Below are 26,427 nucleotides of genomic sequence, written 5' to 3'. Positions count from 1 at the left end.
GCAAAAATAGAAACCGTGTCTAAAATAGAAATGTCACAAAAAAAATCAAAAATGTGAAGTGCACGCAAAACATGCGACACAAGCTAAACATGTGTCGCAAAAATAGAAACGGTGTCTAAAATCGAAATGTCTCGAAAGTCGAAAATGTGAAGTGCACCAAAACATGCGACGCAAGCTAATCATGTGTCGCAGAAATAGAAACGGTATATAAAATCTAAACGTTACAAAGCTAGGGTGCTCTGATCGGTCAGGTTGCCTTGTGTGCTCTGACTGGTCAGTTGGACCCTGTGTCCTCTGGTTGGTCAGGTGGCCGTACGTGCGCTTATTAATCTGAAAGCTGATGTGCTCTTCATGGGCCGTACGTGCGCTGATTAATCTGAAAGCTGATGTGCTCTCTTGATCGACCGGTTGGCCTGGGGTGCTCTGATTGGTCAGGAGGCAGCTGTGTGCACTGGCTGGTCAAGTGCCTTACACCGTGCCTTCACAAAACATGCTACGCAAGCTAAACATGTGTCGCAAAAATAGAAACCGTGTCTAAAATAGAAATGTCACAAAAAAAATCAAAAATGTGAAGTGCACGCAAAACATGCGACACAAGCTAAACATGTGTCGCAAAAATAGAAACGGTGTCTAAAATCGAAATGTCTCGAAAGTCGAAAATGTGAAGTGCACCAAAACATGCGACGCAAGCTAATCATGTGTCGCAGAAATAGAAACGGTATATAAAATCTAAACGTTACAAAGCTAGGGTGCTCTGATCGGTCAGGTTGCCTTGTGTGCTCTGACTGGTCAGTTGGACCCTGGGTCCTCTGGTTGGTCAGGTGGCCGTACGTGCGCTTATTAATCTGAAAGCTGATGTGCTCTTCATGGGCCGTACGTGCGCTGATTAATCTGAAAGCTGATGTGCTCTCTTGATCGACCGGTTGGCCTGGGGTGCTCTGATTGGTCAGGAGGCAGCTGTGTGCACTGGCTGGTCAAGTGCCTTACACCGTGCCTTCACAAAACATGCGACGCAAGCTAAACATGTGTCGCAAAAATAGAAACCGTGTCTAAAATTGAAATGTCACGAAAAAAATCAAAAATGTGAAGTGTGCACCAAAACATGCGATGCAAGCTAAACATGTGTCGCAAAAATAGAAACCGTGTCTAAAATAGAAATGTCACAAAAAAAATCAAAAATGTGAAGTGCACGCAAAACATGCGACACAAGCTAAACATGTGTCGCAAAAATAGAAACGGTGTCTAAAATCGAAATGTCTCGAAAGTCGAAAATGTGAAGTGCACCAAAACATGCGACGCAAGCTAATCATGTGTCGCAGAAATAGAAACGGTATATAAAATCTAAACGTTACAAAGCTAGGGTGCTCTGATCGGTCAGGTTGCCTTGTGTGCTCTGACTGGTCAGTTGGACCCTGGGTCCTCTGGTTGGTCAGGTGGCCGTACGTGCGCTTATTAATCTGAAAGCTGATGTGCTCTTCATGGGCCGTACGTGCGCTGATTAATCTGAAAGCTGATGTGCTCTCTTGATCGACCGGTTGGCCTGGGGTGCTCTGATTGGTCAGGAGGCAGCTGTGTGCACTGGCTGGTCAAGTGCCTTACACCGTGCCTTCACAAAACATGCGACGCAAGCTAAACATGTGTCGCAAAAATAGAAACCGTGGCTAAAATAGAAATGTCACAAAAAAAATCAAAAATGTGAAGTGCACGAAAAACATGCGACACAAGCTAAACATGTGTCGCAAAAATAGAAACCGTGTCTAAAATAGAAATGTCACGAAAAAAATCAAAAATGTGAAGTGCACGCAAAACATGCGACACAAGCTAAACATGTGTCGCTAAATAGAAACGGTGTCTAAAATCGAAATGTCTCGAAAGTCGAAAATGTGAAGTGCACCAAAACATGCGACGCAAGCTAATCATGTGTCGCAGAAATAGAAACGGTATATAAAATCTAAACGTTACAAAGCTAGGGTGCTCTGATCGGTCAGGTTGCCTTGTGTGCTCTGACTGGTCAGTTGGACCCTGGGTCCTCTGGTTGGTCAGGTGGCCGTACGTGCGCTTATTAATCTGAAAGCTGATGTGCTCTTCATGGGCCGTACGTGCGCTGATTAATCTGAAAGCTGATGTGCTCTCTTGATCGACCGGTTGGCCTGGGGTGCTCTGATTGGTCAGGAGGCAGCTGTGTGCACTGGCTGGTCAAGTGCCTTACACCGTGCCTTCACAAAACATGCGACGCAAGCTAAACATGTGTCGCAAAAATAGAAACCGTGTCTAAAATAGAAATGTCACAAAAAAAATCAAAAATGTGAAGTGCACGAAAAACATGCGACACAAGCTAAACATGTGTCGCAAAAATAGAAACGGTGTCTAAAATAGAAATGTCTTGAAAGTCGAAAATGTGAAGTGCACCAAAACATGCGACGCAAGCTAATCATGTGTCGCACAAATAGAAACGGTGTCTAAAATCGAAATTTTACAGAAAAAATCGAAAATGTGAAGTGCACGCAAAACATGCGACACAAGCTAAACATGTGTCGCAAAAATAGAAACCGTGTCTAAAATAGAAATGTCACGAAAAAAATCGAAAATGTGAAGTGTGCACCAAAACATGCGACGCAAGCTAAACATGTGTCGCAAAAATAGAAACCGTGTCTAAAATAGAAATGTCACGAAAAAAATCAAAAATGTGAAGTGCACGCAAAACATGCGACACAAGCTAAACATGTGTCGCTAAATAGAAACGGTGTCTAAAATCGAAATGTCTCGAAAGTCGAAAATGTGAAGTGCACCAAAACATGCGACACAAGCTAAACATGTGTCGCAAAAATAGAAACCGTGTCTAAAATAGAAATGTCACGAAAAAATTCAAAAATGTGAAGTGCACGCAAAACATGCGACACAAGCTAAACATGTGTCGCAAAAATAGAAACCATGTCTAAAATAGAAATGTCACGAAAAAAATCAAAAATGTGAAGTGCACGCAAAACATGCGACACAAGCTAAACATGTGTCGCAAAAATAGAAACCATGTCTAAAATAGAAATGTCATGAAAAAAATCAAAAATGTGAAGTGCACGCAAAACATGCGACACAAGCTAAACATGTGTCGCAAAAATAGAAACGGTGTCTAAAATCGAAATGTCTCGAAAGTCAAAAATGTGAAGTGCACCAAAACATGCGACGCAAGCTAATCATGTGTCGCAGAAATAGAAACGGTATATAAAATCTAAACGTTACAAAGCTAGGGTGCTCTGATCGGTCAGGTTGCCTTGTGTGCTCTGACTGGTCAGTTGGACCCTGGGTCCTCTGGTTGGTCAGGTGGCCGTACGTGCGCTTATTAATCTGAAAGCTGATGTGCTCTTCATGGGCCGTACGTGCGCTGATTAATCTGAAAGCTGATGTGCTCTCTTGATCGACCGGTTGGCCTGGGGTGCTCTGATTGGTCAGGAGGCAGCTGTGTGCACTGGCTGGTCAAGTGCCTTACACCGTGCCTTCACAAAACATGCGACGCAAGCTAAACATGTGTCGCAAAAATAGAAACCGTGTCTAAAATAGAAATGTCACCAAAAAATCAAAAATGTGAAGTGCACGAAAAACATGCGACACAAGCTAAACATGTGTCGCTAAATAGAAACGGTGTCTAAAATAGAAATGTCTCGAAAGTCGAAAATGTGAAGTGCACCAAAACATGCGACGCAAGCTAATCATGTGTCGCAGAAATAGAAACGGTGTCTAAAAATCGAAATTTTATGGAAAAAATCGAAAATGTGAAGTGCACGCAAAACATGCGACACAAGCTAAACATGTGTCGCAAAAATAGAAACCGTGTCTAAAATAGAAATGTCACGAAAAAAATCGAAAATGTGAAGTGTGCACCAAAACATGCGACGCAAGCTAAACATGTGTCGCAAAAATAGAAACCGTGTCTAAAATTGAAATGTCACGAAAAAAATCAAAAATGTGAAGTGTGCACCAAAACATGCGACGCAAGCTAAACATGTGTCGCAAAAATAGAAACCGTGTCTAAAATAGAAATGTCACAAAAAAAATCAAAAATGTGAAGTGCACGCAAAACATGCGACACAAGCTAAACATGTGTCGCAAAAATAGAAACGGTGTCTAAAATCGAAATGTCTCGAAAGTCGAAAATGTGAAGTGCACCAAAACATGCGACGCAAGCTAATCATGTGTCGCAGAAATAGAAACGGTATATAAAATCTAAACGTTACAAAGCTAGGGTGCTCTGATCGGTCAGGTTGCCTTGTGTGCTCTGACTGGTCAGTTGGACCCTGGGTCCTCTGGTTGGTCAGGTGGCCGTACGTGCGCTTATTAATCTGAAAGCTGATGTGCTCTTCATGGGCCGTACGTGCGCTGATTAATCTGAAAGCTGATGTGCTCTCTTGATCGACCGGTTGGCCTGGGGTGCTCTGATTGGTCAGGAGGCAGCTGTGTGCACTGGCTGGTCAAGTGCCTTACACCGTGCCTTCACAAAACATGCGACGCAAGCTAAACATGTGTCGCAAAAATAGAAACCGTGTCTAAAATAGAAATGTCACAAAAAAAATCAAAAATGTGAAGTGCACGAACAACATGCGACACAAGCTAAACATGTGTCGCAAAAATAGAAACCGTGTCTAAAATAGAAATGTCACGAAAAAATAAAAAATGTGAAGTGGACGCAAAACATGCGACACAAGCTAAACATGTGTCGCTAAATAGAAACGGTGTCTAAAATCGAAATGTCTCGAAAGTCGAAAATGTGAAGTGCACCAAAACATGCGACGCAAGCTAATCATGTGTCGCAGAAATAGAAACGGTATATAAAATCTAAACGTTACAAAGCTAGGGTGCTCTGATCGGTCAGGTTGCCTTGTGTGCTCTGACTGGTCAGTTGGACCCTGGGTCCTCTGGTTGGTCAGGTGGCCGTTCGTGCGCTTATTAATCTGAAAGCTGATGTGCTCTTCATGGGCCGTACGTGCGCTGATTAATCTGAAAGCTGATGTGCTCTCTTGATCGACCGGTTGGCCTGGGGTGCTTTGATTGGTCAGGAGGCAGCTGTGTGCACTGGCTGGTCAAGTGCCTTACACCGTGCCTTCACAAAACATGCGACGCAAGCTAAACATGTGTCGCAAAAATAGAAACCGTGTCTAAAATAGAAATGTCACCAAAAACATCAAAAATGTGAAGTGCACGAAAAACATGCGACACAAGCTAAACATGTGTCGCTAAATAGAAACGGTGTCTAAAATCGAAATGTCTCGAAAGTCGAAAATGTGAAGTGCACCAAAACATGCGACGCAAGCTAATCATGTGTCGCAGAAATAGAAACGGTGTCTAAAAATCGAAATTTTACGGAAAAAATCGAAAATGTGAAGTGCACGCAAAACATGCGACACAAGCTAAACATGTGTCGCAAAAATAGAAACCGTGTCTAAAATAGAAATGTCACGAAAAAAATCGAAAATGTGAAGTGTGCACCAAAACATGCGACGCAAGCTAAACATGTGTCGCAAAAATAGAAACCGTGTCTAAAATTGAAATGTCACGAAAAAAATCAAAAATGTGAAGTGTGCACCAAAACATGCGACGCAAGCTAAACATGTGTCGCAAAAATAGAAACCGTGTCTAAAATAGAAATGTCACAAAAAAAATCAAAAATGTGAAGTGCACGCAAAACATGCGACACAAGCTAAACATGTGTCGCAAAAATAGAAACGGTGTCTAAAATCGAAATGTCTCGAAAGTCGAAAATGTGAAGTGCACCAAAACATGCGACGCAAGCTAATCATGTGTCGCAGAAATAGAAACGGTATATAAAATCTAAACGTTACAAAGCTAGGGTGCTCTGATCGGTCAGGTTGCCTTGTGTGCTCTGACTATTCAGTTGGACCCTGGGTCCTCTGGTTGGTCAGGTGGCCGTACGTGCGCTTATTAATCTGAAAGCTGATGTGCTCTTCATGGGCCGTACGTGCGCTGATTAATCTGAAAGCTGATGTGCTCTCTTGATCGACCGGTTGGCCTGGGGTGCTCTGATTGGTCAGGAGGCAGCTGTGTGCACTGGCTGGTCAAGTGCCTTACACCGTGCCTTCACAAAACATGCGACGCAAGCTAAACATGTGTCGCAAAAATAGAAACCGTGTCTAAAATAGAAATGTCACGAAAAAATCGAAAATGTGAAGTGTGCACCAAAACATGCGACACAAGCTAAACATGTGTCGCAAAAATAGAAACCGTGTCTAAAATTGAAATGTCACGCAAAAAATCAAAAATGTGAAGTGCACGCAAAACATGCGACACAAGCTAAACATGTGTCGCTAAATAGAAACTGTGTCTAAAATCGAAATGTCTTGAAAGTCGAAAATGTGAAGTGCACCAAAACATGCGACGCAAGCTAATCATGTGTCGCAGAAATAGAAATGGTATATAAAATCTAAACGTTACAAAGCTAGGGTGCTCTGATCGGTCAGGTTGCCTTGTGTGCTCTGACTGGTCAGTTGGACCCTGGGTCCTCTGGTTGGTCAGGTGGCCGTACGTGCGCTTATTAATCTGAAAGCTGATGTGCTCTTCATGGGCCGTACGTGGGCTGATTAATCTGAAAGCTGATGTGCTCTCTTGATCGACCGGTTGGCCTGGGGTGCTCTGATTGGTCAGGAGGCAGCTGTGTGCACTGGCTGGTCAAGTGCCTTACACCGTGCCTTCACAAAACATGCGACGCAAGCTAAACATGTGTCGCAAAAATAGAAACCGTGTCTAAAATAGAAATGTCACGAAAAAAATGAAAAATGTGAAGTGCACGCAAAACATGCGACACAAGCTAAACATGTGTCGCTAAATAGAAACGGTGTCTAAAATCGAAATGTCTCAAAAGTCGAAAATGTGAAGTGCACCAAAACATGCGACGCAAGCTAATCATTTGTCGCAGAAATAGAAACGGTTTCTAAAATCGAAATTTTACGGAAAAAAATCGAAAATGTGAAGTGCACGCAAAACATGCGACACAAGCTAAACATGTGTCGCAAAAATAGAAACCGTGTCTAAAATAGAAATGTCACGAAAAAATCGAAAATGTGAAGTGTGCACCAAAACATGCGACACAAGCTAAACATGTGTCGCAAAAATAGAAACCGTGTCTAAAATTTAAATGTCACGCAAAAAATCAAAAATGTGAAGTGCACGCAAAACATGCGACACAAGCTAAACATGTGTCGCAAAAATAGAAACCGTGTCTAAAATAGAAATGTCACAAAAAAAAATCAAAAATGTGAAGTGCACAAAAAACATGCGACACAAGCTAAACATGTGTCGCTAAATAGAAACGGTGTCTAAAATCGAAATGTCTCGAAAGTCGAAAATGTGAAGTGCACCAAAACATGCGACGCAAGCTAATCATGTGTCGCAGAAATAGAAACGGTGTCTAAAATCAAAATTTTACGGAAAAAATCGAAAATGTGAAGTGCACGCAAAACATGCGACACAAGCTAAACATGTGTCGCAAAAATAGAAACCGTGTCTAAAATAGAAATGTCACAAAAAAAATCGAAAATGTGAAGTGTGCACCAAAACATGCGACGCAAGCTAAACGTGTGTCGCAAAAATAGAAACCGTGTCTAAAATTGAAATGTCACGCAAAAAATCAAAAATGTGAAGTGCACGCAAAACATGCGACACAAGCTAAACATGTGTCGCTAAATAGAAACGGTGTCTAAAATCGAAATGTCTCGAAAGTCGAAAATGTGAAGTGCACCAAAACATGCGACGCAAGCTAATCATGTGTCGCAGAAATAGAAACGGTATATAAAAACTAAACGTTACAAAGCTAGGGTGCTCTGATCGGTCAGGTTGCCTTGTGTGCTCTGACTGGTCAGTTGGACCCTGGGTCCTCTGGTTGGTCAGGTGGCCGTACGTGCGCTTATTAATCTGAAAGCTGATGTGCTCTTCATGGGCCGTACGTGCGCTGATTAATCTGAAAGCTGATGTGCTCTCTTGATCGACCGGTTGGCCTGGGGTGCTCTGATTGGTCAGGAGGCAGCTGTGTGCACTGGCTGGTCAAGTGCCTTACACCGTGCCTTCACAAAACATGCGACGCAAGCTAAACATGTGTCGCAAAAATAGAAACCGTGTCTAAAATAGAAATGTCACAAAAAAAATCAAAAATGTGAAGTGCACGAAAAACATGCGACACAAGCTAAACATGTGTCGCAAAAATAGAAACCGTGTCTAAAATAGAAAAGTCACGAAAAAAATCAAAAATGTGAAGTGCACGCAAAACATGCGACACAAGCTAAACATGTGTCGCTAAATAGAAACGGTGTCTAAAATCGAAATGTCTCGAAAGTCGAAAATGTGAAGTGCACCAAAACATGCGACGCAAGCTAATCATGTGTCGCAGAAATAGAAACGGTATATAAAATCTAAACGTTACAAAGCTAGGGTGCTCTGATCGGTCAGGTTGCCTTGTGTGCTCTGACTGGTCAGTTGGACCCTGGGTCCTCTGGTTGGTCAGGTGGCCGTACGTGCGCTTATTAATCTGAAAGCTGATGTGCTCTTCATGGGCCGTACGTGCGCTGATTAATCTGAAAGCTGATGTGCTCTCTTGATCGACCGGTTGGCCTGGGGTGCTCTGATTGGTCAGGAGGCAGCTGTGTGCACTGGCTGGTCAAGTGCCTTACACCGTGCCTTCACAAAACATGCGACGCAAGCTAAACATGTGTCGCAAAAATAGAAACCGTGTCTAAAATAGAAATGTCACCAAAAAAATCAAAAATGTGAAGTGCACGAAAAACATGCGACACAAGCTAAACATGTGTCGCTAAATAGAAACGGTGTCTAAAATCGAAATGTCTCGAAAGTCGAAAATGTGAAGTGCACCAAAACATGCGACGCAAGCTAATCATGTGTCGCAGAAATAGAAACGGTGTCTAAAATCGAAATTTTACGGAAAAAATCGAAAATGTGAAGTGCACGCAAAACATGCGACACAAGCTAAACATGTGTCGCAAAAATAGAAACCGTGTCTAAAATAGAAATGTCACGAAAAAAATCTAAAATGTGAAGTGTGCACCAAAACATGCGACGCAAGCTAAACATGTGTCGCAAAAATAGAAACCGTGTCTAAAATTGAAATGTCACGAAAAAAATCAAAAATGTGAAGTGTGCACCAAAACATGCGACGCAAGCTAAACATGTGTCGCAAAAATAGAAACCGTGTCTAAAATAGAAATGTCACAAAAAAAATCAAAAATGTGAAGTGCACGCAAAAAATGCGACACAAGCTAAACATGTGTCACAAAAATAGAAACGGTGTCTAAAATCGAAATGTCTCGAAAGTCGAAAATGTGAAGTGTACCAAAACATGCGACGCAAGCTAATCATGTGTCGCAGAAATAGAAACGGTATATAAAATCTAAACGTTACAAAGCTAGGGTGCTCTGATCGGTCAGGTTGCCTTGTGTGCTCTGACTGGTCAGTTGGACCCTGGGTCCTCTGGTTGGTCAGGTGGCCGTACGTGCGCTTATTAATCTGAAAGCTGATGTGCTCTTCATGGGCCGTACGTGCGCTGATTAATCTGAAAGCTGATGTGCTCTCTTGATCGACCGGTTGGCCTGGGGTGCTCTGATTGGTCAGGAGGCAGCTGTGTGCACTGGCTGGTCAAGTGCCTTACACCGTGCCTTCACAAAACATGCGACGCAAGCTAAACATGTGTCGCAAAAATAGAAACCGTGTCTAAAATAGAATTGTCACCAAAAAAATCAAAAATGTGAAGTGCACGAAAAACATGCGACACAAGCTAAACATGTGTCGCTAAATAGAAACGGTGTCTAAAATCGAAATGTCTCGAAAGTCGAAAATGTGAAGTGCACCAAAACATGCGACGCAAGCTAATCATGTGTCGCAGAAATAGAAACGGTGTCTAAAATCGAAATTTTACGGAAAAAATCGAAAATGTGAAGTGCACGCAAAACATGCGACACAAGCTAAACATGTGTCGCAAAAATAGAAACCGTGTCTAAAATAGAAATGTCACGAAAAAAATCGAAAATGTGAAGTGTGCACCAAAACATGCGACGCAAGCTAAACATGTGTCGCAAAAATAGAAACCGTGTCTAAAATTGAAATGTCACGAAAAAAATCAAAAATGTGAAGTGTGCACCAAAACATGCGACGCAAGCTAAACATGTGTCGCAAAAATAGAAACCGTGTCTAAAATAGAAATGTCACGAAAAAAATCAAAAATGTGAAGTGCACGCAAAGCATGCGACACAAGCTAAACATGTGTCGCTAAATAGAAACGGTGTCTAAAATCGAAATGTCTCGAAAGTCGAAAATGTGAAGTGCACCAAAACATGCGACACAAGCTAAACATGTGTCGCAAAAATAGAAACCGTGTCTAAAATAGAAATGTCACGAAAAAATTCAAAAATGTGAAGTGCACGCAAAACATGCGACACAAGCTAAACATGTGTCGCAAAAATAGAAACCATGTCTAAAATAGAAATGTCATGAAAAAAATCAAAAATGTGAAGTGCACGCAAAACATGCGACACAAGCTAAACATGTGTCGCAAAAATAGAAACGGTGTCTAAAATCGAAATGTCTCGAAAGTCAAAAATGTGAAGTGCACCAAAACATGCGACGCAAGCTAATCATGTGTCGCAGAAATAGAAACGGTATATAAAATCTAAACGTTACAAAGCTAGGGTGCTCTGATCGGTCAGGTTGCCTTGTGTGCTCTGACTGGTCAGTTGGACCCTGGGTCCTCTGGTTGGTCAGGTGGCCGTACGTGCGCTTATTAATCTGAAAGCTGATGTGCTCTTCATGGGCCGTACGTGCGCTGATTAATCTGAAAGCTGATGTGCTCTCTTGATCGACCGGTTGGCCTGGGGTGCTCTGATTGGTCAGGAGGCAGCTGTGTGCACTGGCTGGTCAAGTGCCTTACACCGTGCCTTCACAAAACATGCGACGCAAGCTAAACATGTGTCGCAAAAATAGAAACCGTGTCTAAAATAGAAATGTCACGAAAAAAATCAAAAATGTGAAGTGCACGCAAAACATGCGACACAAGCTAAACATGTGTCGCTAAATAGAAACGGTGTCTAAAATCGAAATGTCTCGAAAGTCGAAAATGTGAAGTGCACCAAAACATGCGACGCAAGCTAATCATGTGTCGCAGAAATAGAAACGGTGTCTAAAAATCGAAATTTTACGGAAAAAATCGAAAATGTGAAGTGCACGCAAAACATGCGACACAAGCTAAACATGTGTCGCAAAAATAGAAACCGTGTCTAAAATAGAAATGTCACGAAAAAAATCGAAAATGTGAAGTGTGCACCAAAACATGCGACGCAAGCTAAACATGTGTCACAAAAATAGAAACCGTGTCTAAAATTGAAATGTCACGAAAAAAATCAAAAATGTGAAGTGTGCACCAAAACATGCGACGCAAGCTAAACATGTGTCGCAAAAATAGAAACCGTGTCTAAAATAGAAATGTCACAAAAAAAATCAAAAATGTGAAGTGCACGCAAAACATGCGACACAAGCTAAACATGTGTCGCAAAAATAGAAACGGTGTCTAAAATCGAAATGTCTCGAAAGTCGAAAATGTGAAGTGCACCAAAACATGCGACGCAAGCTAATCATGTGTCGCAGAAATAGAAACGGTATATAAAATCTAAACGTTACAAAGCTAGGGTGCTCTGATCGGTCAGGTTGCCTTGTGTGCTCTGACTGGTCAGTTGGACCCTGGGTCCTCTGGTTGGTCAGGTGGCCGTACGTGCGCTTATTAATCTGAAAGCTGATGTGCTCTTCATGGGCCGTACGTGCGCTGATTAATCTGAAAGCTGATGTGCTCTCTTGATCGACCGGTTGGCCTGGGGTGCTCTGATTGGTCAGGAGGCAGCTGTGTGCACTGGCTGGTCAAGTGCCTTACACCGTGCCTTCACAAAACATGCGACGCAAGCTAAACATGTGTCGCAAAAATAGAAACCGTGGCTAAAATAGAAATGTCACAAAAAAAATCAAAAATGTGAAGTGCACGAAAAACATGCGACACAAGCTAAACATGTGTCGCAAAAATAGAAACCGTGTCTAAAATAGAAATGTCACGAAAAAAATCAAAAATGTGAAGTGCACGCAAAACATGCGACACAAGCTAAACATGTGTCGCTAAATAGAAACGGTGTCTAAAATCGAAATGTCTCGAAAGTCGAAAATGTGAAGTGCACCAAAACATGCGACGCAAGCTAATCATGTGTCGCAGAAATAGAAACGGTATATAAAATCTAAACGTTACAAAGCTAGGGTGCTCTGATCGGTCAGGTTGCCTTGTGTGCTCTGACTGGTCAGTTGGACCCTGGGTCCTCTGGTTGGTCAGGTGGCCGTACGTGCGCTTATTAATCTGAAAGCTGATGTGCTCTTCATGGGCCGTACGTGCGCTGATTAATCTGAAAGCTGATGTGCTCTCTTGATCGACCGGTTGGCCTGGGGTGCTCTGATTGGTCAGGAGGCAGCTGTGTGCACTGGCTGGTCAAGTGCCTTACACCGTGCCTTCACAAAACATGCGACGCAAGCTAAACATGTGTCGCAAAAATAGAAACCGTGTCTAAAATAGAAATGTCACCAAAAAAATCAAAAATGTGAAGTGCACGAAAAACATGCGACACAAGCTAAACATGTGTCGCTAAATAGAAACGGTGTCTAAAATCGAAATGTCTCGAAAGTCGAAAATGTGAAGTGCACCAAAACATGCGACGCAAGCTAATCATGTGTCGCAGAAATAGAAACGGTGTCTAAAATCGAAATTTTACGGAAAAAATCGAAAATGTGAAGTGCACGCAAAACATGCGACACAAGCTAAACATGTGTCGCAAAAATAGAAACCGTGTCTAAAATAGAAATGTCACGAAAAAAATCGAAAATGTGAAGTGTGCACCAAAACATGCGACGCAAGCTAAACATGTGTCGCAAAAATAGAAACCGTGTCTAAAATTGAAATGTCACGAAAAAAATCAAAAATGTGAAGTGTGCACCAAAACATGCGACGCAAGCTAAACATGTGTCGCAAAAATAGAAACCGTGTCTAAAATAGAAATGTCACAAAAAAAAATCAAAAATGTGAAGTGCACGCAAAAATTGCGACACAAGCTAAACATGTGTCGCAAAAATAGAAACCGTGTCTAAAATCGAAATGTCTCGAAAGTCGAAAATGTGAAGTGCACCAAAACATGCGACGCAAGCTAATCATGTGTCGGAGAAATAGAAACGGTATATAAAATCTAAACGTTACAAAGCTAGGGTGCTCTGATCGGTCAGGTTGCCTTGTGTGCTCTGACTGGTCAGTTGGACCCTGGGTCCTCTGGTTGGTCAGGTGGCCGTACGTGCGCTTATTAATCTGAAAGCTGATGTGCTCTTCATGGGCCGTACGTGCGCTGATTAATCTGAAAGCTGATGTGCTCTCTTGATCGACCGGTTGGCCTGGGGTGCTCTGATTGGTCAGGAGGCAGCTGTGTGCACTGGCTGGTCAAGTGCCTTACACCGTGCCTTCACAAAACATGCGACGCAAGCTAAACATGTGTCGCAAAAATAGAAACCGTGTCTAAAATAGAAATGTCACAAAAAAAATCAAAAATGTGAAGTGCACGCAAAACATGCGACACAAGCTAAACATGTGTCGCAAAAATAGAAACGGTGTCTAAAATAGAAATGTCACGAAAAAAATCGAAAATGTGAAGTGTGCACCAAAACATGCGACGCAAGCTAAACATGTGTCGCAAAAATAGAAACCGTGTCTAAAATAGAAATGTCACGAAAAAAATCAAAAATGTGAAGTTCACGCAAAACATGCGACACAAGCTAAACATGTGTCGCTAAATAGAAACGGTGTCTAAAATCGAAATGTCTCGAAAGTCGAAAATGTGAAGTGCACCAAAACATGCGACACAAGCTAAACATGTGTCGCAAAAATAGAAACCGTGTCTAAAATAGAAATGTCACGAAAAAAATCGAAAATGTGAAGTGTGCACCAAAACATGCGACGCAAGCTAAACATGTGTCGCAAAAATAGAAACTGTGTCTAAAATAGAAATGTCACGAAAAAATTCAAAAATGTGAAGTGCACGCAAAACATGCGACACAAGCTAAACATGTGTCGCAAAAATAGAAACCATGTCTAAAATAGAAATGTCACGAAAAAAATAAAAAATGTGAAGTGCACGCAAAACATGCGACACAAGCTAAACATGTGTCGCAAAAATAGAAACCATGTCTAAAATAGAAATGTCATGAAAAAAATCAAAAATGTGAAGTGCACGCAAAACATGCGACACAAGCTAAACATGTGTCGCAAAAATAGAAACGGTGTCTAAAATCGAAATGTCTCGAAAGTCGAAAATGTGAAGTGCACCAAAACATGCGACGCAAGCTAATCATGTGTCGCAGAAATAGAAACGGTATATAAAATCTAAACGTTACAAAGCTAGGGTGCTCTGATCGGTCAGGTTGCCTTGTGTGCTCTGACTGGTCAGTTGGACCCTGGGTCCTCTGGTTGGTCAGGTGGCCGTACGTGCGCTTATTAATCTGAAAGCTGATGTGCTCTTCATGGGCCGTACGTGCGCTGATTAATCTGAAAGCTGATGTGCTCTCTTGATCGACCGGTTGGCCTGGGGTGCTCTGATTGGTCAGGAGGCAGCTGTGTGCACTGGCTGGTCAAGTGCCTTACACCGTGCCTTCACAAAACATGCGACGCAAGCTAAACATGTGTCGCAAAAATAGAAACCGTGTCTAAAATAGAAATGTCACAAAAAAAATCAAAAATGTGAAGTGCACGAAAAACATGCGACACAAGCTAAACATGTGTCGCAAAAATAGAAACCGTGTCTAAAATAGAAATGTCACGAAAAAAATCAAAAATGTGAAGTGCACGCAAAACATGCGACACAAGCTAAACATGTGTCGCTAAATAGAAACGGTGTCTAAAATCGAAATGTCTCGAAAGTCGAAAATGTGAAGTGCACCAAAACATGCGACGCAAGCTAATCATGTGTCGCAGAAATAGAAACGGTGTCTAAAAATCTAAATTTTACTGAAAAAATCGAAAATGTGAAGTGCACGCAAAACATGCGACACAAGCTAAACATGTGTCGCAAAAATAGAAACCGTGTCTAAAATAGAAATGTCACGAAAAAAATCGAAAATGTGAAGTGTGCACCAAAACATGCGACGCAAGCTAAACATGTGTCGCAAAAATAGAAACCGTGTCTAAAATTGAAATGTCACGAAAAAAATAAAAAATGTGAAGTGTGCACCAAAACATGCGACGCAAGCTAAACATGTGTCGCAAAAATAGAAACCGTGTCTAAAATAGAAATGTCACAAAAAAAATCAAAAATGTGAAGTGCACGCAAAACATGCGACACAAGCTAAACATGTGTCGCAAAAATAGAAACGGTGTCTAAAATCGAAATGTCTCGAAAGTCGAAAATGTGAAGTGCACCAAAACATGCGACGCAAGCTAATCATGTGTCGCAGAAACAGAAACGGTATATAAAATCTAAACGTTACAAAGCTAGGGTGCTCTGATCGGTCAGGTTGCCTTGTGTGCTCTGACTGGTCAGTTGGACCCTGGGTCCTCTGGTTGGTCAGGTGGCCGTACGTGCGCTTATTAATCTGAAAGCTGATGTGCTCTTCATGGGCCGTACGTGCGCTGATTAATCTGAAAGCTGATGTGCTCTCTTGATCGACCGGTTGGCCTGGGGTGCTCTGATTGGTCAGGAGGCAGCTGTGTGCACTGGCTGGTCAAGTGCCTTACACCGTGCCTTCACAAAACATGCGACGCAAGCTAAACATGTGTCGCAAAAATAGAAACCGTGTCTAAAATAGAAATGTCACAAAAAAAATCAAAAATGTGAAGTGCACGCAAAACATGCGACACAAGCTAAACATGTGTCGCAAAAATAGAAACAGTGTCTAAAATCGAAATGTCTCGAAAGTCGAAAATGTGAAGTGCACCAAAACAAGCGACGCAAGCTAATCATGTGTCGCAGAAATAGAAACGGTATATAAAATCTAAACGTTACAAAGCTAGGGTGCTCTGATCGGTCAGGTTGCCTTGTGTGCTCTGACTGGTCAGTTGGACCCTGGGTCCTCTGGTTGGTCAGGTGGCCGTACGTGCGCTTATTAATCTGAAAGCTGATGTGCTCTTCATGGGCCGTACGTGCGCTGATTAATCTGAAAGCTGATGTGCTCTCTTGATCGACCGGTTGGCCTGGGGTGCTCTGATTGGTCAGGAGGCAGCTGTGTGCACTGGCTGGTCAAGTGCCTTACACCGTGCCTTCACAAAACATGCGACGCAAGCTAAACATGTGTCGCAAAAATAGAAACCGTGGCTAAAATAGAAATGTCACAAAAAAAATCAAAAATGTGAAGTGCACGAAAAACATGCGACACAAGCTAAACATGTGTCGCAAAAATAGAAACCGTGTCTAAAATAGAAATGTCACGAAAAAAATCAAAAATGTGAAGTGCACGCAAAACATGCGACACAAGCTAAACATGTGTCGCAAAAATAGAAACGGTGTCTAAAATCGAAATGTCTCGAAAGTCGAAAATGTGAAGTGCACCAAAACATGCGACGCAAGCTAATCATGTGTCGCAGAAATAGAAACGGTATATAAAATCTAAACGTTACAAAGCTAGGGTGCTCTGATCGGTCAGGTTGCCTTGTGTGCTCTGACTGGTCAGTTGGACCCTGGGTCCTCTGGTTGGTCAGGTGGCCGTACGTGCGCTTATTAATCTGAAAGCTGATGTGCTCTTCATGGGCCGTACGTGCGCTGATTAATCTGAAAGCTGATGTGCTCTCTTGATCGACCGGTTGGCCTGGGGTGCTCTGATTGGTCAGGAGGCAGCTGTGTGCACTGGCTGGTCAAGTGCCTTACACCGTGCCTTCACAAAACATGCGACGCAAGCTAAACATGTGTCGCAAAAATAGAAACCGTGTCTAAAATAGAAATGTCACCAAAAAAATCAAAAATGTGAAGTGCACGAAAAACATGCGACACAAGCTAAACATGTGTCGCTAAATAGAAACGGTGTCTAAAATCGAAATGTCTCGAAAGTCGAAAATGTGAAGTGCACCAAAACATGCGACGCAAGCTAATCATGTGTCGCAGAAATAGAAACGGTGTCTAAAATCGAAATTTTACGGAAAAAATCGAAAATGTGAAGTGCACGCAAAACATGCGACACAAGCTAAACATGTGTCGCAAAAATAGAAACCGTGTCTAAAATAGAAATGTCACGAAAAAAATCGAAAATGTGAAGTGTGCACCAAAACATGCGACGCAAGCTAAACATGTGTCGCAAAAATAGAAACCGTGTCTAAAATTGAAATGTCACGAAAAAAATCAAAAATGTGAAGTGTGCACCAAAACATGCGACGCAAGCTAAACATGTGTCGCAAAAATAGAAACCGTGTCTAAAATAGAAATGTCACAAAAAAAATCAAAAATGTGAAGTGCACGCAAAAAATGCGACACAAGCTAAACATGTGTCGCAAAAATAGAAACCGTGTCTAAAATCGAAATGTCTCGAAAGTCGAAAATGTGAAGTGCACCAAAACATGCGACGCAAGCTAATCATGTGTCGCAGAAATAGAAACGGTATATAAAATCTAAACGTTACAAAGCTAGGGTGCTCTGATCGGTCAGGTTGCCTTGTGTGCTCTGACTGGTCAGTTGGACCCTGGGTCCTCTGGTTGGTCAGGTGGCCGTACGTGCGCTTATTAATCTGAAAGCTGATGTGCTCTTCATGGGCCGTACGTGCGCTGATTAATCTGAAAGCTGATGTGCTCTCTTGATCGACCGGTTGGCCTGGGGTGCTCTGATTGGTCAGGAGGCAGCTGTGTGCACTGGCTGGTCAAGTGCCTTACACCGTGCCTTCACAAAACATGCGACGCAAGCTAAACATGTGTCGCAAAAATAGAAACCGTGTCTAAAATAGAAATGTCACGAAAAAAATCAAAAATGTGAAGTGCACGCAAAACATGCGACACAAGCTAAACATGTGTCGCTAAATAGAAACGGTGTCTAAAATCGAAATGTCTCGAAAGTCGAAAATGTGAAGTGCACCAAAACATGCGACGCAAGCTAATCATGTGTCGCAGAAATAGAAACGGTGTCTAAAAATCGAAATTTTACGGAAAAAATCGAAAATGTGAAGTGCACGCAAAACATGCGACACAAGCTAAACATGTGTCGCAAAAATAGAAACCGTGTCTAAAATAGAAATGTCACGAAAAAAATCGAAAATGTGAAGTGTGCACCAAAACATGCGACGCAAGCTAAACATGTGTCGCAAAAATAGAAACCGTGTCTAAAATTGAAATGTCACGAAAAAAATCAAAAATGTGAAGTGTGCACCAAAACATGCGATGCAAGCTAAACATGTGTCGCAAAAATAGAAACCGTGTCTAAAATAGAAATGTCACAAAAAAAATCAAAAATGTGAAGTGCACGCAAAACATGCGACACAAGCTAAACATGTGTCGCAAAAATAGAAACGGTGTCTAAAATCGAAATGTCTCGAAAGTCGAAAATGTGAAGTGCACCAAAACATGCGACGCAAGCTAATCATGTGTCGCAGAAATAGAAACGGTATATAAAATCTAAACGTTACAAAGCTAGGGTGCTCTGATCGGTCAGGTTGCCTTGTGTGCTCTGACTGGTCAGTTGGACCCTGTGTCCTCTGGTTGGTCAGGTGGCCGTACGTGCGCTTATTAATCTGAAAGCTGATGTGCTCTTCATGGGCCGTACGTGCGCTGATTAATCTGAAAGCTGATGTGCTCTCTTGATCGACCGGTTGGCCTGGGGTGCTCTGATTGGTCAGGAGGCAGCTGTGTGCACTGGCTGGTCAAGTGCCTTACACCGTGCCTTCACAAAACATGCTACGCAAGCTAAACATGTGTCGCAAAAATAGAAACCGTGTCTAAAATAGAAATGTCACAAAAAAAATCAAAAATGTGAAGTGCACGCAAAACATGCGACACAAGCTAAACATGTGTCGCAAAAATAGAAACGGTGTCTAAAATCGAAATGTCTCGAAAGTCGAAAATGTGAAGTGCACCAAAACATGCGACGCAAGCTAATCATGTGTCGCAGAAATAGAAACGGTATATAAAATCTAAACGTTACAAAGCTAGGGTGCTCTGATCGGTCAGGTTGCCTTGTGTGCTCTGACTGGTCAGTTGGACCCTGGGTCCTCTGGTTGGTCAGGTGGCCGTACGTGCGCTTATTAATCTGAAAGCTGATGTGCTCTTCATGGGCCGTACGTGCGCTGATTAATCTGAAAGCTGATGTGCTCTCTTGATCGACCGGTTGGCCTGGGGTGCTCTGATTGGTCAGGAGGCAGCTGTGTGCACTGGCTGGTCAAGTGCCTTACACCGTGCCTTCACAAAACATGCGACGCAAGCTAAACATGTGTCGCAAAAATAGAAACCGTGTCTAAAATTGAAATGTCACGAAAAAAATCAAAAATGTGAAGTGTGCACCAAAACATGCGATGCAAGCTAAACATGTGTCGCAAAAATAGAAACCGTGTCTAAAATAGAAATGTCACAAAAAAAATCAAAAATGTGAAGTGCACGCAAAACATGCGACACAAGCTAAACATGTGTCGCAAAAATAGAAACGGTGTCTAAAATCGAAATGTCTCGAAAGTCGAAAATGTGAAGTGCACCAAAACATGCGACGCAAGCTAATCATGTGTCGCAGAAATAGAAACGGTATATAAAATCTAAACGTTACAAAGCTAGGGTGCTCTGATCGGTCAGGTTGCCTTGTGTGCTCTGACTGGTCAGTTGGACCCTGGGTCCTCTGGTTGGTCAGGTGGCCGTACGTGCGCTTATTAATCTGAAAGCTGATGTGCTCTTCATGGGCCGTACGTGCGCTGATTAATCTGAAAGCTGATGTGCTCTCTTGATCGACCGGTTGGCCTGGGGTGCTCTGATTGGTCAGGAGGCAGCTGTGTGCACTGGCTGGTCAAGTGCCTTACACCGTGCCTTCACAAAACATGCGACGCAAGCTAAACATGTGTCGCAAAAATAGAAACCGTGGCTAAAATAGAAATGTCACAAAAAAAATCAAAAATGTGAAGTGCACGAAAAACATGCGACACAAGCTAAACATGTGTCGCAAAAATAGAAACCGTGTCTAAAATAGAAATGTCACGAAAAAAATCAAAAATGTGAAGTGCACGCAAAACATGCGACACAAGCTAAACATGTGTCGCTAAATAGAAACGGTGTCTAAAATCGAAATGTCTCGAAAGTCGAAAATGTGAAGTGCACCAAAACATGCGACGCAAGCTAATCATGTGTCGCAGAAATAGAAACGGTATATAAAATCTAAACGTTACAAAGCTAGGGTGCTCTGATCGGTCAGGTTGCCTTGTGTGCTCTGACTGGTCAGTTGGACCCTGGGTCCTCTGGTTGGTCAGGTGGCCGTACGTGCGCTTATTAATCTGAAAGCTGATGTGCTCTTCATGGGCCGTACGTGCGCTGATTAATCTGAAAGCTGATGTGCTCTCTTGATCGACCGGTTGGCCTGGGGTGCTCTGATTGGTCAGGAGGCAGCTGTGTGCACTGGCTGGTCAAGTGCCTTACACCGTGCCTTCACAAAACATGCGACGCAAGCTAAACATGTGTCGCAAAAATAGAAACCGTGTCTAAAATAGAAATGTCACAAAAAAAATCAAAAATGTGAAGTGCACGAAAAACATGCGACACAAGCTAAACATGTGTCGCAAAAATAGAAACGGTGTCTAAAATAGAAATGTCTTGAAAGTCGAAAATGTGAAGTGCACCAAAACATGCGACGCAAGCTAATCATGTGTCGCACAAATAGAAACGGTGTCTAAAATCGAAATTTTACAGAAAAAAATCGAAAATGTGAAGTGCACGCAAAACATGCGACACAAGCTAAACATGTGTCGCAAAAATAGAAACCGTGTCTAAAATAGAAATGTCACGAAAAAAATCGAAAATGTGAAGTGTGCACCAAAACATGCGACGCAAGCTAAACATGTGTCGCAAAAATAGAAACCGTGTCTAAAATAGAAATGTCACGAAAAAAATCAAAAATGTGAAGTGCACGCAAAACATGCGACACAAGCTAAACATGTGTCGCTAAATAGAAACGGTGTCTAAAATCGAAATGTCTCGAAAGTCGAAAATGTGAAGTGCACCAAAACATGCGACACAAGCTAAACATGTGTCGCAAAAATAGAAACCGTGTCTAAAATAGAAATGTCACGAAAAAATTCAAAAATGTGAAGTGCACGCAAAACATGCGACACAAGCTAAACATGTGTCGCAAAAATAGAAACCATGTCTAAAATAGAAATGTCACGAAAAAAATCAAAAATGTGAAGTGCACGCAAAACATGCGACACAAGCTAAACATGTGTCGCAAAAATAGAAACCATGTCTAAAATAGAAATGTCATGAAAAAAATCAAAAATGTGAAGTGCACGCAAAACATGCGACACAAGCTAAACATGTGTCGCAAAAATAGAAACGGTGTCTAAAATCGAAATGTCTCGAAAGTCAAAAATGTGAAGTGCACCAAAACATGCGACGCAAGCTAATCATGTGTCGCAGAAATAGAAACGGTATATAAAATCTAAACGTTACAAAGCTAGGGTGCTCTGATCGGTCAGGTTGCCTTGTGTGCTCTGACTGGTCAGTTGGACCCTGGGTCCTCTGGTTGGTCAGGTGGCCGTACGTGCGCTTATTAATCTGAAAGCTGATGTGCTCTTCATGGGCCGTACGTGCGCTGATTAATCTGAAAGCTGATGTGCTCTCTTGATCGACCGGTTGGCCTGGGGTGCTCTGATTGGTCAGGAGGCAGCTGTGTGCACTGGCTGGTCAAGTGCCTTACACCGTGCCTTCACAAAACATGCGACGCAAGCTAAACATGTGTCGCAAAAATAGAAACCGTGTCTAAAATAGAAATGTCACCAAAAAATCAAAAATGTGAAGTGCACGAAAAACATGCGACACAAGCTAAACATGTGTCGCTAAATAGAAACGGTGTCTAAAATCGAAATGTCTCGAAAGTCGAAAATGTGAAGTGCACCAAAACATGCGACGCAAGCTAATCATGTGTCGCAGAAATAGAAACGGTGTCTAAAAATCGAAATTTTATGGAAAAAATCGAAAATGTGAAGTGCACGCAAAACATGCGACACAAGCTAAACATGTGTCGCAAAAATAGAAACCGTGTCTAAAATAGAAATGTCACGAAAAAAATCGAAAATGTGAAGTGTGCACCAAAACATGCGACGCAAGCTAAACATGTGTCGCAAAAATAGAAACCGTGTCTAAAATTGAAATGTCACGAAAAAAATCAAAAATGTGAAGTGTGCACCAAAACATGCGACGCAAGCTAAACATGTGTCGCAAAAATAGAAACCGTGTCTAAAATAGAAATGTCACAAAAAAAATCAAAAATGTGAAGTGCACGCAAAACATGCGACACAAGCTAAACATGTGTCGCAAAAATAGAAACGGTGTCTAAAATCGAAATGTCTCGAAAGTCGAAAATGTGAAGTGCACCAAAACATGCGACGCAAGCTAATCATGTGTCGCAGAAATAGAAACGGTATATAAAATCTAAACGTTACAAAGCTAGGGTGCTCTGATCGGTCAGGTTGCCTTGTGTGCTCTGACTGGTCAGTTGGACCCTGGGTCCTCTGGTTGGTCAGGTGGCCGTACGTGCGCTTATTAATCTGAAAGCTGATGTGCTCTTCATGGGCCGTACGTGCGCTGATTAATCTGAAAGCTGATGTGCTCTCTTGATCGACCGGTTGGCCTGGGGTGCTCTGATTGGTCAGGAGGCAGCTGTGTGCACTGGCTGGTCAAGTGCCTTACACCGTGCCTTCACAAAACATGCGACGCAAGCTAAACATGTGTCGCAAAAATAGAAACCGTGTCTAAAATAGAAATGTCACAAAAAAAATCAAAAATGTGAAGTGCACGAACAACATGCGACACAAGCTAAACATGTGTCGCAAAAATAGAAACCGTGTCTAAAATAGAAATGTCACGAAAAAATAAAAAATGTGAAGTGGACGCAAAACATGCGACACAAGCTAAACATGTGTCGCTAAATAGAAACGGTGTCTAAAATCGAAATGACTCGAAAGTCGAAAATGTGAAGTGCACCAAAACATGCGACGCAAGCTAATCATGTGTCGCAGAAATAGAAACGGTATATAAAATCTAAACGTTACAAAGCTAGGGTGCTCTGATCGGTCAGGTTGCCTTGTGTGCTCTGACTGGTCAGTTGGACCCTGGGTCCTCTGGTTGGTCAGGTGGCCGTTCGTGCGCTTATTAATCTGAAAGCTGATGTGCTCTTCATGGGCCGTACGTGCGCTGATTAATCTGAAAGCTGATGTGCTCTCTTGATCGACCGGTTGGCCTGGGGTGCTTTGATTGGTCAGGAGGCAGCTGTGTGCACTGGCTGGTCAAGTGCCTTACACCGTGCCTTCACAAAACATGCGACGCAAGCTAAACATGTGTCGCAAAAATAGAAACCGTGTCTAAAATAGAAATGTCACCAAAAACATCAAAAATGTGAAGTGCACGAAAAACATGCGACACAAGCTAAACATGTGTCGCTAAATAGAAACGGTGTCTAAAATCGAAATGTCTCGAAAGTCGAAAATGTGAAGTGCACCAAAACATGCGACGCAAGCTAATCATGTGTCGCAGAAATAGAAACGGTGTCTAAAAATCGAAATTTTACGGAAAAAATCGAAAATGTGAAGTGCACGCAAAACATGCGACACAAGCTAAACATGTGTCGCAAAAATAGAAACCGTGTCTAAAATAGAAATGTCACGAAAAAAATCGAAAATGTGAAGTGTGCACCAAAACATGCGACGCAAGCTAAACATGTGTCGCAAAAATAGAAACCGTGTCTAAAATTGAAATGTCACGAAAAAAATCAAAAATGTGAAGTGTGCACCAAAACATGCGACGCAAGCTAAACATGTGTCGCAAAAATAGAAACCGTGTCTAAAATAGAAATGTCACAAAAAAAATCAAAAATGTGAAGTGCACGCAAAACATGCGACACAAGCTAAACATGTGTCGCAAAAATAGAAACGGTGTCTAAAATCGAAATGTCTCGAAAGTCGAAAATGTGAAGTGCACCAAAACATGCGACGCAAGCTAATCATGTGTCGCAGAAATAGAAACGGTATATAAAATCTAAACGTTACAAAGCTAGGGTGCTCTGATCGGTCAGGTTGCCTTGTGTGCTCTGACTATTCAGTTGGACCCTGGGTCCTCTGGTTGGTCAGGTGGCCGTACGTGCGCTTATTAATCTGAAAGCTGATGTGCTCTTCATGGGCCGTACGTGCGCTGATTAATCTGAAAGCTGATGTGCTCTCTTGATCGACCGGTTGGCCTGGGGTGCTCTGATTGGTCAGGAGGCAGCTGTGTGCACTGGCTGGTCAAGTGCCTTACACCGTGCCTTCACAAAACATGCGACGCAAGCTAAACATGTGTCGCAAAAATAGAAACCGTGTCTAAAATAGAAATGTCACGAAAAAATCGAAAATGTGAAGTGTGCACCAAAACATGCGACACAAGCTAAACATGTGTCGCAAAAATAGAAACCGTGTCTAAAATTGAAATGTCACGCAAAAAATCAAAAATGTGAAGTGCACGCAAAACATGCGACACAAGCTAAACATGTGTCGCTAAATAGAAACTGTGTCTAAAATCGAAATGTCTTGAAAGTCGAAAATGTGAAGTGCACCAAAACATGCGACGCAAGCTAATCATGTGTCGCAGAAATAGAAATGGTATATAAAATCTAAACGTTACAAAGCTAGGGTGCTCTGATCGGTCAGGTTGCCTTGTGTGCTCTGACTGGTCAGTTGGACCCTGGGTCCTCTGGTTGGTCAGGTGGCCGTACGTGCGCTTATTAATCTGAAAGCTGATGTGCTCTTCATGGGCCGTACGTGGGCTGATTAATCTGAAAGCTGATGTGCTCTCTTGATCGACCGGTTGGCCTGGGGTGCTCTGATTGGTCAGGAGGCAGCTGTGTGCACTGGCTGGTCAAGTGCCTTACACCGTGCCTTCACAAAACATGCGACGCAAGCTAAACATGTGTCGCAAAAATAGAAACCGTGTCTAAAATAGAAATGTCACGAAAAAAATGAAAAATGTGAAGTGCACGCAAAACATGCGACACAAGCTAAACATGTGTCGCTAAATAGAAACGGTGTCTAAAATCGAAATGTCTCAAAAGTCGAAAATGTGAAGTGCACCAAAACATGCGACGCAAGCTAATCATTTGTCGCAGAAATAGAAACGGTTTCTAAAATCGAAATTTTACGGAAAAAAATCGAAAATGTGAAGTGCACGCAAAACATGCGACACAAGCTAAACATGTGTCGCAAAAATAGAAACCGTGTCTAAAATAGAAATGTCACGAAAAAATCGAAAATGTGAAGTGTGCACCAAAACATGCGACACAAGCTAAACATGTGTCGCAAAAATAGAAACCGTGTCTAAAATTTAAATGTCACGCAAAAAATCAAAAATGTGAAGTGCACGCAAAACATGCGACACAAGCTAAACATGTGTCGCAAAAATAGAAACCGTGTCTAAAATAGAAATGTCACAAAAAAAAATCAAAAATGTGAAGTGCACAAAAAACATGCGACACAAGCTAAACATGTGTCGCTAAATAGAAACGGTGTCTAAAATCGAAATGTCTCGAAAGTCGAAAATGTGAAGTGCACCAAAACATGCGACGCAAGCTAATCATGTGTCGCAGAAATAGAAACGGTGTCTAAAATCAAAATTTTACGGAAAAAATCGAAAATGTGAAGTGCACGCAAAACATGCGACACAAGCTAAACATGTGTCGCAAAAATAGAAACCGTGTCTAAAATAGAAATGTCACAAAAAAAATCGAAAATGTGAAGTGTGCACCAAAACATGCGACGCAAGCTAAACGTGTGTCGCAAAAATAGAAACCGTGTCTAAAATTGAAATGTCACGCAAAAAATCAAAAATGTGAAGTGCACGCAAAACATGCGACACAAGCTAAACATGTGTCGCTAAATAGAAACGGTGTCTAAAATCGAAATGTCTCGAAAGTCGAAAATGTGAAGTGCACCAAAACATGCGACGCAAGCTAATCATGTGTCGCAGAAATAGAAACGGTATATAAAATCTAAACGTTACAAAGCTAGGGTGCTCTGATCGGTCAGGTTGCCTTGTGTGCTCTGACTGGTCAGTTGGACCTTGGGTCCTCTGGTTGGTCAGGTGGCCGTACGTGCGCTTATTAATCTGAAAGCTGATGTGCTCTTCATGGGCCGTACGTGCGCTGATTAATCTGAAAGCTGATGTGCTCT

At 42.2% G+C, this 26,427-nt stretch overlaps 1 protein-coding gene across 9 annotated transcripts in view; it reads left to right on the top strand.

Annotated features, from left to right (window-relative positions):
* The window catches only part of bend7 (BEN domain containing 7), a 152,041-nt gene that overhangs the window by 94,674 nt on the left and 30,940 nt on the right, over nucleotides 1–26,427 (top strand). The gene's annotated exons all lie outside the window — the stretch shown is intronic.

This window comes from Danio rerio, chromosome 18, assembly GCF_052040795.2.
Source record: "Danio rerio strain M-AB ecotype USA chromosome 18, GRCz13ab, whole genome shotgun sequence".
Taxonomy (NCBI): domain Eukaryota; kingdom Metazoa; phylum Chordata; class Actinopteri; order Cypriniformes; family Danionidae; genus Danio; species Danio rerio.
This window is presented reverse-complemented; position numbering and strand designations above follow the sequence as displayed.